Source organism: Gorilla gorilla, chromosome 14, assembly GCF_029281585.2.
Source record: "Gorilla gorilla gorilla isolate KB3781 chromosome 14, NHGRI_mGorGor1-v2.1_pri, whole genome shotgun sequence".
NCBI lineage: Eukaryota > Metazoa > Chordata > Mammalia > Primates > Hominidae > Gorilla > Gorilla gorilla.
In genome coordinates, this window is record NC_073238.2 from 62,677,390 (window position 1) to 62,692,036 (window position 14,647).

General features: G+C 38.8%; 1 long non-coding RNA gene across 1 annotated transcript in view; it reads right to left on the reverse strand.

The window, feature by feature from the left end:
• Positions 1 to 1,796: 1,796 nt before the first annotated feature.
• Positions 1,797 to 14,647, reverse strand: part of LOC109029330 (uncharacterized) — a 30,862-nt gene continuing 18,011 nt past the window's right edge. Inside the window, exon 5 of the long non-coding RNA XR_010130581.1 lies at positions 1,797 to 3,298. This is a non-coding gene — a long non-coding RNA (uncharacterized lncRNA). The remainder of the gene's footprint in view (positions 3,299 to 14,647) is intronic.

Consider the following 14,647-nt stretch of genomic DNA (forward strand, 5'->3'; position numbering starts at 1 on the left):
AAAAAGGACATCTTTTCACTTATTGAGGAAGTTTCAATATCTTTACACAAAAATGTACATACAAAGTACGATGTTTACACACAAAGTCGTTGTGAGAACACTTCTGGAGTCAAATTTGCAAAAAGATGCATAAAATGAGTTAGAACTCTCAAAGTCTTTACACAGTTCATATCTCGGGTATTGGAAATGATTCAAAGCATAGCAAATTGTAAAAACCAATGCTGACAATTTAAAATAGTGGGAAAAAAACTAAAAAAAAAAAATCCCAAAACACAAATAATAAGAAAATTCAACATATGAAAAAGTATATTACAGGGATAGAGTATGAGCAATTGCACCAGAGCTAATTTCTAAGAGCTGGCCAACTTTCATGATCATTTTGAAGTCTTGGGTCTCTATGAATAGCTGCCTTTTTTTTTCTTTTAAAGCATGGCTCTCTTTCACATTCATTTTCTATTTGGCACTACTTTTTTTGAAATTCTTCTAGGATTCAGTATACATGGACATAAGCATTCCCTATAAAATTTTTGCATTTTCATTTTCTGTGCAATGCTTCTTTGTTGTTTTGCGCACATGGAAATCCACTTCACATGCACTCATATACAGACCACAAATTCAGGAGAAATAATATTGGTGCTTGAACAGCAACACCATCGTGTAAGTGTCTTCTTATTCTACCACGCACTTAATTACTTTTGAACCAGCCAACTTTTTCAGGCACATGCTGCTTTAATTTATTGAAAGCTCCTGGCATGCCATCAGCTAGAGGGAATGCCAATGCAGGCAAGTGACACATTTTTAAACTGAAGTTTTCATCATTGCTGTATTGCATGACCAATCCACTCATCTGAATTTTCCAATGCAAACACATTTGGTTGAATGTAAGAGACAAACTTGGTTGGCAACCCCTCAAAATTTGCTTTTAGAAACCTTGGTTTTACCTAATTCCAAATCTGTCATTATGGTTTGGGGATTCATTTAAAATCTATTTTCTTCTACACTAAATCTTCAAATAAGCATTTATGAAGTGTTTCACTTTTTCCAGTCATTACTACATAAATGAGTAAATAAGTTCTAGAATTTTCAGATTCCACAGGGGCATGAGTTATATGTAGTTAATAAGAAACAGTTTTGAAAGTGCCATCCATTAGCCAAAGTGAAGCCTGTGCTAGTTTTTCTATGTTAGATTTAATGGTAAATATAAGTCTATTTTATTTGGCAGTCAAATCCCTAATTAATAGTTTAACATTTAATGTGATTTTTAACACTGGAAGAACCTCAATATCAGCAAGTGTCTTTGGTTCAGAAAGTCACTGAGCTTGTCAAATTCTTTTTATTCATCAATGAAGGGCATTGTTTAAGATAAGCATGGTGCTTTGTGTGAAGGCACAGAAGTTGTACACGATTGGATAATTTAACAGGAGAGATTCCTTGTATTTTTCGCCTGATTTTAACTTCTGTGATCTGTGAAACAGTTACCACACTTGTATTTGGAAAGTGGTTGTGGTCCAGGAATTTTGTAGGTATATGATGTCCATTTAAAGTCTAGTTCCTGCCTGGACATTGCAATTAAGTGATTTTCTGCTTTTGCAGTACCAATAATGATTAGCTTTTAAACTTTCATCTTTACTATTGGTAAGTACACTTATCACAGCATTTTTGTGAGGGGACAGTTTCACAGATCTATTCCATTGTGTTGTAAGGAGTACAGTTAGAAAGGTTGATATTTGGCTTCCCAGTACCAAATCCATATTAGTCAGGGTCCTCCAGGGACACAACCAATAAGATACGTATATGGATATATGAAGGAGGATGTATTAGAGGAATTGGCTCACACAAATATGGTGGCTGAGAAGTCCCACAACAGGCTGTCTGCAAGGTGGAGACCCTGGAATGCCAGCAACATGGCTCAGTCCAAGTACCAAGGCCTCAGGACCAGGGAAGCTAATGGTTAATTCTCAGTCTAAGGCTGGAAGCCCCAGAACCTGGGGGGCCATTGGTGTAAGTCGTGGAGTCCAAAAGCCAGCAAATCTGTCTGTCATTCTGATGTCCAAGGCAACAGAAGAAAAATCCATCCCCGTTCTCAGAGGCAGACCAATTTGCCTCCTATATTTGTTCTCTCTGGGCCCCAGGCAATTGGATGGTGCTTGCCAATGTTCAGGGCACATATTCACCACTAAATCTACTCAGATTCACACACTAACCTCCCCTGGAAACACCCTCACAGACACACTCAAAATAATGTTTTACCAGCTCTCTTGATATTCCTTAATCCAGTCAAGGTGACACCTAAAATTAGGTCTACAGTCTACCCCTTGTCAACTTGGCACCCATATGCCTCTCCTTCAACCATATTTAATTTCCAAATAAAGACAATAGCAAGGTAATAGTTCCACCCAACATGATATACCTACCCTGTGATTATGATTTTTGGGATTTTAGATTTTAGGGATTTTTTTATTTTAAGGGATTTCAGCATTCAGGGTTATGGCATTCAGGACTCTGTCTTTTGGGATTATGATTCAAACTCCTTTCTCTGTAAATCTATTGCTTCCAGTGGAAGAAAAGATATTGACATATCAGATTTGATATAATGTCTGCTCATTTTGGAGTCAGACATGAGGCTCAGGCCTGAGAGGGTTATGAATCTTGAATATGTAGCTCATCCTCCCCAGATACTTAGAGAACATGGTCAGGAAGATGGTTATTATGGTCTTGCAAGCACAAGGGCATTCTACCCACCAAATTCTAATCAGAATTAATAAATAGAGACAACAGAGTAACCCACTTTTTAAGTATCAGAGTAGAGTATACACAAAGTCTGAATCTGCAAAGTAAAAAATGCATGTGAATCATTTGCTCAATTAAAGTCTAGTATAGATCAACTCTAGGCACAGGGAGTTTGGCCAAGGATGGGGAGGACTGGCTCTGGTTGATCACAGATCTACAAACACAGGGCATTGCAGACAAGGAAAATTTAAACCAGAATGGAAAAGTCACAGATAAGAGTTCAGACTGGCTGGGTGCAGTGGCTCATGCCTGTAATCCCAGCATTTTGGGAGGCCGAGGCAGGCGGATCATCTGAGGTCAGGAGTTTGAGACCAGCCTGGCTAACATGGTGAAACCCCGTCTCTACTAAAAATACAGAAAATTAGCTGGGCATGGTGCCACGTGCCTGTAATCCCAGCTACTTGGGAGGCTGCGGCAGGAGAATCATTTTAACCCGGGAGGCAGAGGTTGCAGTGAGCCGAGATTGCGCCACTGCACTCCGGCTTGGGCAACTAGAGCGAAACTCCGTCTGAAAGAAAAAAAAAAAAAAAAGAGTTCAGACTAACAAAAAACAATGAATTCCACATGAAGACACAAGGTAACAGGCAGAAACTTCCTTGGCTCAGTGTTGATGACGATTGTCGATGCAGTCCCCTTAAAATGATACTCTTAAGATGAGTTGCTACCAATTAACTTGTGATCTCTCGAAGAATCAAGCCTTAGCTAAAAAATGGAAGGTCCTTTCTTCCATGAGTCATACATTACCCAAAAGCCTTGGGCTTCCTGGAATGACTGTTAAAAATTTCCAATCTCCCAGCAATGACTTTGAAACACAATTTTCAATGTTACTGACCTACCCAGCCATTTCTAGATGTACAGCAGGTCCTTGAATAATGTTAGTTCATTTGACAATGTTCTTTATAATATTGATGAGGGAAAAAAAAAAAAAAAAGGATTCCTGGCCAGGGCCATTATCTAGGTGGAGTTTGCATGTTCTCCCCATGTCTGCATAGGTCTTCTCTAGGTACTCCTGTTTCCTCCCACATCCCAAAGTGGTGCATGTTAGGTTAACTCATGAGTATAAATTGTCTCAGTGCGAGTGAGTGTGAGTGTGTGTGAGAGTGCGCCCTGCAATGGGATGGTGTCCTGTCCAGCACTGGCTCCCGCCTTGCGCCCTGAGCTGCCAGAATATGTTCCAGCCACCTTAAACTGGAATGTTTTTATTAATCTTTCTTACATGAATATGTAGCTCACGTTTATTTTGATGTTTAATACTAGGTCTTTATTTAGAAATTTGGTGATGTTTTTGTGACCAGAAATATAGAGTAGGAACTTAACTCTTGTTTACATCAATTAGCCTATGGTAAAATTGGTTTTGTTATACGTTGTTTCACTTAAAGTCACAGTTTCTAATAATTTATCGATGGCATTAAGTGAGGACTTACTGGATAGATGAAGTGTTCACACAGTGTGTGATCAGGACAGGGGACAAGGCAGGGAGCACAGCAGGAAACAACCAGGAAGAGAAGAGACACTTTTGTCCATGGACTACTTCCTTTTTGTTTTTTAAAGATCACCTACATTTTTTACTTTTTATTAGGGAAATTTTTAAACACAGACACAAGAGTGGCAAAAATGATATAAGAAATTCTCATGAGTCCATCACTCAGCTTTACCAATTAGCAATAATTTATCTTTCTCATTTCATCTCTATCCCCTTATTTGATTTCATTTTTATTTCTGCTGGAGTATTTTAAAGCAAATTCCAAGCATCATATCATATCACCCATAAATACTGCAGTATATATCTCTTTTTTTAAACAAAATCCCAGTACTATTATCTGTCTTCAAGAAAATTAATAATCATTTTTTATTGTCTAATACACACCTACATTTGTGTTCAAATTTGCCCAGTTGGCTCAAATATCACTTTTTATAGTTGGTTTGTTTGAATTGGGATTCAAACAAGGTTTACACTTTGCATTTGGTTGCTATATCCCTTAAGTCTGTTCTAATCTATAAATTTCTGTTTCTGTCTCCACCTTCCTGCCATTTATTGATTGAAAAGTTGGGTCGTATGTCCTGTAGAAGTCCCCTCATTCTGGATTTTTCTGATGGAATCTCCACGGTGTCATTTTAAATGTCCTTGTATCCCCATGTGTTTTGTGAACGGATAGGTAGAGAGGGCTTCAATTCAATTCTTATTATTGTTAATTAGTTAATCTGTGGGGCAAGAATACTTTATTGATTGTGTTATAATCTTCCTATTGCATCACATCAATGGAAAGTGATGTTCAGCTTAATTAATTGGTTCAGGTAGATTCATCTAATTTTATGTAAGATTCTTAATTATGAATGTAATATGTTCATTGTGGAAAAATTAGAAAATACAGATAGCAACAAAGAGGAAAATAAAAAGCAAGGGTATTCCTATAATCCAAAGAGGCCTACTGTTCACGTTTGGCATATACCTTTTCAGTTTTTTTTCTATTTGGTTGATCAATCTTAAAACTTCCTTCTTTCTCTTCCTTACTGACTTTACACTGCCCCCTTAAAGATTGTCCAATAAGCCCACTGGTTAACAAATATTTTGGATGGATATTATTTTTGTGATTCTGGAAAGAAAGAAGGAGGGAGGGAGGGAGAAAATACAGTTTGAGCACCTGCTATGTAGCAATTACTTGTACATTACTTGTATTTATCTTCACAATGACCTTGTCAGCAAGGTCTTGTATTCTCACTTTATAAAAGAGGAGATTGAGACTCAGATCTCTTGGAGTCTTTAATTCTAAGTCCAAAGAGTTGTGGAGTCTTTTGATTCCAAGTCTAAAGTCCTAATATTTATTTCCTTCCTGAATGTTGTGGTATTGATGTTAAACAAGACCATTCTATCAAGCCAGTTAAGAATGTACTTGATGGGCATGAAAAAACCTGATAGTGGCTTAGAATGCTTGAGAGATTTTATTTGACATTTACCCAGGCAAATTCATTTAGGCATATGAAAACAAGTACAGAAAGTTCTCCATTTTCATAGAGTAAAAACACAGTTTTGTATGCTTTCCATGTTTGGCCTCATCTTTACTGTTGCTCTTTTCTTGTGGTACTGGTTGTTAGAGTTTTTAACTTAAAATAGATAAAAGAATAGAAAGGTAGGCAAAAATCTGTAATGGAGGACATTGGGTTTTGGATTATCTATAAATCTTATGTCATACCAATTTTAATCACATGAGTTAATTCAGAGAAGCATAGAATATTAGAATTGACAGGTGTCTTAAAGATTACCTGCTGGAATATTCTCAATATGTAATGAAGAGGCCAAAACTCCAATGGGTTGAGTGATTTTTCTTCTTTTTTTTTTTTATTATACTTTAAGTTTTAGGGTACATGTGCACATTGTGCAGGTTAGTTACATATGTATACATGTGACATGCTGGTGCACTGCACCCACTAACTCGTCATCTAGCATTAGGTATATCTCCCAATGGTATCCTTCCCCCTTCCCCCCACCCCACCACAGTCCCCAGAGTGTGATATTCCCCTTCCTGTGTCCATGTGATCTCATTGTTCAATTCCCACCTATGAGTGAGAATATGCGGTGTTTGGTTTTTTGTTCTTGCGATAGTTTACTGAGAATGATGGTTTCCAATTTCATCCATGTCCCTACAAAGGACATGAACTCATCATTTTTTATGGCTGCATAGTATTCCATGGTGTATATGTGCCACATTTTCTTAATCCAGTCTATCATTGTTGGACATTTGGGTTGGTTCCAAGTCTTTGCTATTGTGAATAATGCCGCAATAAACATACGTGTGCATGTGTCTTTATAGCAGCATGATTTATAGTCCTTTGGGTATATACCCAGTCATGGGATGGCTGGGTCAAATGGTATTTCTAGTTCTAGATCCCTGAGGAATCGCCACACTGACTTCCACAATGGTTGAACTAGTTTACAGTCCCACCAACAGTGTAAAAGTGTTCCTATTTCTCCACATCCTCTCCAGCACCTGTTGTTTCCTGACTTTTTAATGATTGCCATTCTAACTGGTGTGAGATGATATCTCATAGTGGTTTTGATTTGCGGTGCTGGGAAAACTGGCTAGCCATATGTAGAAAGCTGAAACTGGATCCCTTCCTTACACCTTATACAAAAATCAATTCAAGATGGATTAAAGATTTAAACGTTAGACCTAAAACCATAAAAACCCTAGAAGAAAACCTAGGCATTACCATTCAGGACATAGGCGTGATTTTTCAGCAGCTCATCCAACTACTTTGATATCAAGGCATGAATTGAACTTAACATCTTTTACTCCTTCAGTTGTATATTACCATTGTATGAGTTTGACCTGTTCTGAGGATTTTTTCTTCTATGAACAGAAGAAAATGCTTAAGTAATCTTTTCATTACACTTAGGATGAGTAGTGAACTTACTGGATTCAGAAGCATGTCTTACTGTTGTAAAACACATACCAAGAAGGGTTTCCTACTATTGAGAAAGGTGAGGACCAGTTTTCCAATAAGGACATCAGACAGGGAGAGAAAACACATTTTAAATAAGGCTAAGATTATATTTTCTCTTGGGTTTCTTTATTTTTACCTAATTGCCTACATGATTAAATTTAAATAAATATGTCTTTTAAGAAACATTCAACCTTTTAGTTCCAAAAGAAAGGTAGTAGAGAATAAGGTTGCTTGTAATATTATTGAACATACTTTTATATAGAAATGCTTGAATATAGAAATGTACAAATATGGAAAACTCACTAGGGAAAATTGATGGAAAATCTTTCATCATGCTATACTTTAAAATGCAAACAGAAAGGGCAGAAACAAATGGCAGGAAATAGCTAATTGTTCATTCAGCAACAGATTCTTGGGACAATGGTTTGAAGCAGCTAGATGATGTGCTTAGTATCCAGTTTCCTACCATTTCATATAAACATTGCCTCTCTGTTTCCTTCACGGATAAATTTAACCTTAAAATCAGTCCCAGTGTCTCCAGTGCTGTCCTGTTTGTAGGGCAGTAATCAGTCAACAGGTTTTTCACACTTTGTGGCTTACAGGATATCTTTCAGCAGACAGACATGTTCATTAGTTGTCCAGTTTCTAATGATATTTCTGGATTGTGTACAGGAACTGATAGTGCCATGTGGTAAATGGCCATTTATTCTGGCTTCTGAGCAATTGAAATGCGGGAACTATTTAGTTCCATGGTACTTGACAGAAGGAAACAAATTTACTACACAAGATTGAAAACAATTCTGTCATTGTGAGCTGAGAATAAATTGACAGAAGTGTAGCATCTTTTCTATATGCATATCCAGTAGTAAAGAATAGTATAGAGATACCATCCATGTTCAAACAAAAGGTATTTTTAAAAATATATAGTGAAGCCTAATGTGATGGCTCATGCCTGTAATCCCAGTGCTTCGGGATGCCAAGGTAGGAGGATCACTTGAGGCCGGGAGTTCCTGAGCAACATGGCAAGACCATGTCTCTACAAAATTTTTTTTAAAATAGCCAGATGTGGTAGTGCATGCTGGTAGTCCCAGCTATTCAGGAGGCTGAGGTGGGAGGATTACTTGAGCCCAGAAGTTCAAGGTTACAGTGCGCTATGATTGCACCACTTCATTCCAGTCTGGGCAACAAAGCAAGACCTCTCTCTCTCTCTCTCTCTCTCTATATATATATATATATGTCTATATATATGTATATATACATATATATAGACATATATATATAGACATATATATATATATGACACAATATCATTACATAGCTGTCCATTCCCTGCTTCCCCTAGCCCCTGATAACCACCATACTACTGTGTGTCTCTATGAATCTGACTGCTCTAGGTACCTCATATAAGTGCAATCACACAGTACTAGTCTCTTTGTGACTGGCTTGTTGCACTTAGCATAATGTTCTCAAGGTTTATGTATAAATATACATATATATATGTAGGGGGGGTGTGGGTGTGGGTGGGTGTGTGGGTGTGGTTGGGTGTGGGTGTCAGAAAAAGTAACTCTGATGTACCCATCAACCAACTTCAACAATTATCAACTCTTAACCAGTCTAGTTTCATCATTAAGTATACAGTTACTCTTGAAATGTCCTGAATGATCTCATAAATGTTTTGTTTTCTTCCTGAGTTTGTATGTTTGAATCAGTAACCAGATAAGATCTATACATTTGCAATTGACTTATAATGTTTTTAATTAATTAATTTATTTACTGAAAAATTTTTTTTTGTGGAAACAGGGTTTCACCATGTTGCCCAGGCTGGTGATCTCAAACTCCTGGGCTCAAATGACCCACCTTCCTCGAACTCACAAAGTTTTGGGATTACAGGTGTGAGCCACTGCACCTGGCCTGATAATATTTTTTAAATTAAAATTTAAAATTTTTTTAATTGTGGTAAAATACACGAAACTTAAAAATGTACCATCTTAAGCATTTTTTGTTTTGTTTTGTTTTGTTTTGAGATGGAGTCTCGCTCTGTCGCCTAGGCCGGAGTGTCATGACACTATCTCGGCTCACTGCAACCTCTACCTCCCAAGTTCAAGTGATTCTCCTGCCTCAGCCTCCCGAGTAGCTGGGACTACAGGCATGCACCACCACGCCCAGCTAATTTTTGTATTTTTAGTAGAGTTGGGGTTTCACCATGTTGGCCAGGATGGTCTCGATCTCTTGACCTCATGATCCACCTGCCTCAGCTTCCCAAAGTGCTGGGATTACAGGTGTGAGCCATCGCTCCCGGTCCCCATCTTAAGCATTTTAAGTGTACGTTCAGTAGTGTTAAGTACGTTCACATTGATTGTTTTGCAACCAATCCTTAGAACTCTTTCCATTTTGCAAAACTGGAACGCAATATCATTACATAGCTGCCCATTCCCTGCTTCCCCTAGCGCCTGATAACTACCATACTACTGTCTGTCTCTGTGAATCTAACTACTCTAGGTTCCTCATATAAGTGCAATCACACAGTATTAGTCTCGTTGTGACTGGCTTGTTGCACTTAGCATAATGTTCTCAAGGTTTATGTATGCATATTATCTGACAGAATTTCCTTCCTCTTTAGGCTGAATAATATTCCATTGTACTTATATACCAAATATTTTGTTTATCATTTTGTACATAGTTTGTTTATTCATCTGTGAATAAACATTTGGGAGAATTCACATATTTATAATGTTGGCTTCGAATCCACAAACATTGTATAATTTATCATTTATTTAGGCTACTGAATCAGAATTACCTGGAAGGTTTATTAAACACAGCCCGCCTCAGAGTTTCTGATTCAGCAGGTCTGGGGTGGGGCCTGATAATTTGCATTTCTAACAATTCCCAGGTGATGTTGCTGCTGCTGGTCCAGGACTATACTTTGAGAACCACTGCCATACAATTTTGAAGATTTAGAAAAATTTGGCTAATTTTTGCCAAATAAAAAACAATAGAGCATATGATATTATTTCAATTCTATCAAGATTCATTTTAAATAATAGTTGTGTCATCTAAAAACCAAACTTAGAAATGTAGAATCTATAGATCTTTCCTACTGTAGTACATGTGGTTGTTTATGCTCTTTGTCAGACAACCATTGAGATCAGGAGACATAGAGCTGCAAATCAATTTATGACCTTTGTGAAAGGGAAAATTTAAAGGTCCTTTATCTCCCTCTAGCCTTTAATTTAAAATTTTGCAGGTTGGATACTTGCCAAAAAAAGCAATTAGAGAGATTCTTAAACTTTGCATTGACTTATTGGGCAGAAAGCTGAATGAAGGGCCATGTAAATAATACATAAATATAAAAATGAATTCAAATAGTGTGCACATTAGGGAATTCTAAAGAACCCTGAAGGAGCCAGGGGAAGGAGATTGGAAAGAAGGATTTTATTTCTCTTATCTGCTCCATCTCTTCTTAGTTTAAATCCCATTGAACCTCCAACTTAGATAATACTAGATTCACCCTTCCTTTATTGAAACATATAGGGCACGAATAATCCTAAATTGTTGGGTTGAATTGGAAACGGATGGGAGGCAAGAGATGTCACAGCATTTTCCTTTCCTGGCAGTAAAGTTTTATCAGCGTTCTTTCCTGGTGGCATGGCTAGAAATGGCAACCAAGAAAGTGACTCAATTTACCCCTGATTTTCAGTTTGTACTGGGAGCAGTGAGTGGGACAGGTCCACCTCTATCTGCACTTAATGCTGTTTGACTTGGGCAGCACTTTCCATACTTGCCACCTCCCCATGTCCTCCAAACCTCCCAACAATCCGATAGAAATCATCTGTTCTCCATCATTTTCACCAGGAAGCTAGGACAGTGGCTCAAAGTGTAAACTGAAGGTCCCTGAGATTCCCTGAGATCCTTACAGGGAGCCCTTGAGGTCAGAACTATTTCTTGATGAGTTAAGATATTATTTCCCTTTTTCAGTTTTATTCTCTCAAGTATGCAATGGAGTTTTTCAAGGAGTTATATGACAGGTGATATTGCAACTCATTGAATGCAGAAGACATAAGAATCCAGCTGTCTTCCACTTAGAGATTTTCTAAAATAAGATGTGACTCTCACTAAATGTTTTTATTTTGGAACGAATTCATAAAACTATGTCATTTTTGCTAACATGTAATGGGCTTACTATTGTTATTTTAATTAAATTGATAAATATATATTTAAAATGTTCTTAGTTTAAATTTCTAATATAGTAAATATTGATAGATACAACCTACATAAACAAAAGCTATATGGAGTCCTCAATAATTTTTAAGAATGTAAAGGGATTCTGAGGCCAAAATGTTTGAGAACTGCTGGGCTAGGATTGTTCAAGCCTCTCTGGGGCATATGCTAATTATCTTAAAGCCACCCAATCATCACCCAACTTCCCACCAATGTCTTCGTACTCACTTCTTGTGAGCCAATCCTCACAGTCAGGAGGCAGTAGTGTTAGGATGGTTGAAAGTAAAAGCACAAAGAGATTGAGTTCAAATTCTTTCTTGGCTACCTGTGAAGTTTGTAACTTTGACTAATTTACTGGGCCCTTCAAAAGTCTCAGTTTTCTCATCTATAAAAGGGTATAATGGTAGTACCTACCTTATACGTTTGTGAGAATTAAGAAAGAAGGCACATAATATATGTTAGCTATAATAGATGAAATTCTTTAGAGTTTTATTTGTGGTTATCTAATCATAAGGATTGGAAAGAAGTAAAGTCCATGCCAACTTGTTTTACTTCTTTGAAGAAGAGAAACAAGAGGTATAGTAATGTTTAATGTTTGGTTTAACATGTACAGTGGATGAGAGGGCATTCTATATTGATCTCCTCAATCTGGCCAGAAAAGTGTTGTGATTTCTAACAGTTTATTTTCACATTTTGTTTCCCTAAGTTCAATGAGCCCTCCACTTCTAATGAGGTGGCTTTAGGGTAGAGAAATCAAAAGGCAGTTGGCTTTGTTGTGACGGACAGATCTGGATGGAGCATTATAAGGGTGAGGCTGCTGAGTTTCCCATCTTGCTTATACATATGATGCTTTGAAACCTACGCTGACCTGTTTTAACTCTGGCCTAAGGACAGGCCAGGTGAACAGAAATAGAGCCAGCGTCTCCACTGGCAACACAGCCATCCTGAAGAGGAATGTCCGTGTGTGCATCTGCCACCAGAAGTGGGATGCTAGAGAGGCATTGATCTCTTTTTTGATATTGAGTTTTATCCAAGTACTCATTAAGTAGATCCCTTTTATTTTCAAAATATCTGGGGTTAATGTGCTTAATTTGGTTAGACCTAGTGAGTGAGCCATGGAGAACTGGAATCATTTTATATCAATTCCTCATCTTTGCTCAGATTCATTCTGTACTGCCTGTCTCTTCTGCTTCTTAGACAAAGATTGAACTTGCAGGCCAGGTGCAGTGGCTCATGCCTGTAATTCCAACACTTTGGGAGGCCGAGGTGGGCAGATCACTTGAGGTCGGGAATTCGAAACCAGCCTGACCAACATGGAGAAACCCCGCCTCTACTAAAAATACAAAGTTAGCTGGGTGTGGTGGTGCATGCCTGTAATCCCAGCTACTTAGGAGGCTGAGTGAGGAGAATTGCTTCAACCCAGGAGGCGGAGGTTGTGGTGAGCCGAGGTGACGCCATTGCACTCCAGCCTGGGCAACAAGAGTGAAACTCCATCTCAAAATAAATAAATAAAAAGATTGAACTTGCTACATGCTTCTATCTCTATCTGCCTTCTGTGCTGCCAGCTCCTGCTCCTAGCAAGAAGCAAGAGAACTTATGTTTTTTCAAACCCTAGTTCTCTCCTGGTAAAACTGTGAAGAATCTATTTGCATATCTAGCCATTCTACATGCATAAAAATGCTATATCGACACAAAGAAAAGACTTGTTCATAGGCTCATAGTTCTGATACAAGGCTTACCAGCTGAATTGCCCACAGTCAGGCCCTACAGAGAACTCTGCTAGTTTGATACTCCTATTAATATACAGCTAATAGGTGGTCCTGTATCCTACAGCTGTGGCCAAGGTCCCACACACAATCAATTTTCCGTTGGACTGGGAGGGAGATTGTTAGCTTTCTATGAACATAAGCAGATCCTCTGATGGAGCCATCTACATAGGATAGGTTTTTGTATAGGTTTAATGACCCATCAGAGTTGGTAAATGGTCCACAGTTTCTCTAACCTTCACTTTCTGGACCCAAAGAGAGATTGGCACCAACTTTACTGTGTCATTAATTTTGGGAGTCATTCACTGACCTTCTCCAGCAGTGGCAGCAACTCCCCAAGTCAATCAGGCAATAAAACCAGCTGTACCAAAAATGTAACAACAGTTCAAGTTTACTTTATCCAGGGGTCTCAAGTATTCAAGATTGACATCCCTACCTCCCCATCTCCAAGGATGCCCCCCGCTCCCCGCCATGATGATACCCAAGAGTCAGTCAGTGTAGCCAGGTACCATTGCCCCCAGGAGGCTCAGCCTTGTCCCTTTCAAATGATCCTCCCCAAGGGCTTCTGTTTCTCTTACTTCTAGCCATTTGGTCTTAGCCATTGTGTTTCCTGTGATCCATATGCCAAGCCCCCACATCTTACGTAGGCCATTGGAAATTTGGGTGCTCTGGGAAACCTCATTAATCAAACCATGTCCTGCAAGGCTGACTGCCAACCAGCCCAAAGACTGACCTGGTGTCACAGAGATGTCCTGAAGGCCTTCTCCTCCTGGTGAAGCCCATCATCGAGAAGACGTTGGACTTGCAGATCCAGACAAGAGAATATGAGGATGTTCTTACCACATCAGGCAGTAATACAATGGCCTCCTAACTGGTGTCCTTGTGCCCGTGCTTTTCCTCTTCTCCATTCCCCATACAGCAGTCAGGAAATCTGATTGTGTTCTTCCTTTGTTTAAAACCCTTTCCTGTGTCCCACATGGTGGCCTGCATGATCCTTCGTGCCCTTGACCTTGCCAACCTCTCAGGTCTCATCTCATGCCACCTTCTTCCTCCCTGCTGTGCTCAGGCCACATGGCCTTCCTCTAGCTCCTCAAGTGCCTAGAGGCCCTTCCAGAGGCTGGTCCCTTTGACTCTTCAACTCATTAATTTCCCCTCATCCTTCAGAGCTCAGCTCAAATGTCACTTCCTCGAGGCAACTGTCCTTGAGTCCCCACTCTCTCATCATACTTTTCCTAGCTCTGTGTCCCGTTCCATCATAGGTTGTAATTACAAGTCTGAGTAATGTGTGCGTCCTTTAGTGGCTTGTAAGGTTCATGAAGGCAGGATCTACATCTATCAAAGTTCCCCCTGAATTCTGAGTACCCACACAGTAGGAGTCTGATAAATATTTATTGGACAAATAAATCAACAAAAATAAATATGGAAAAGTT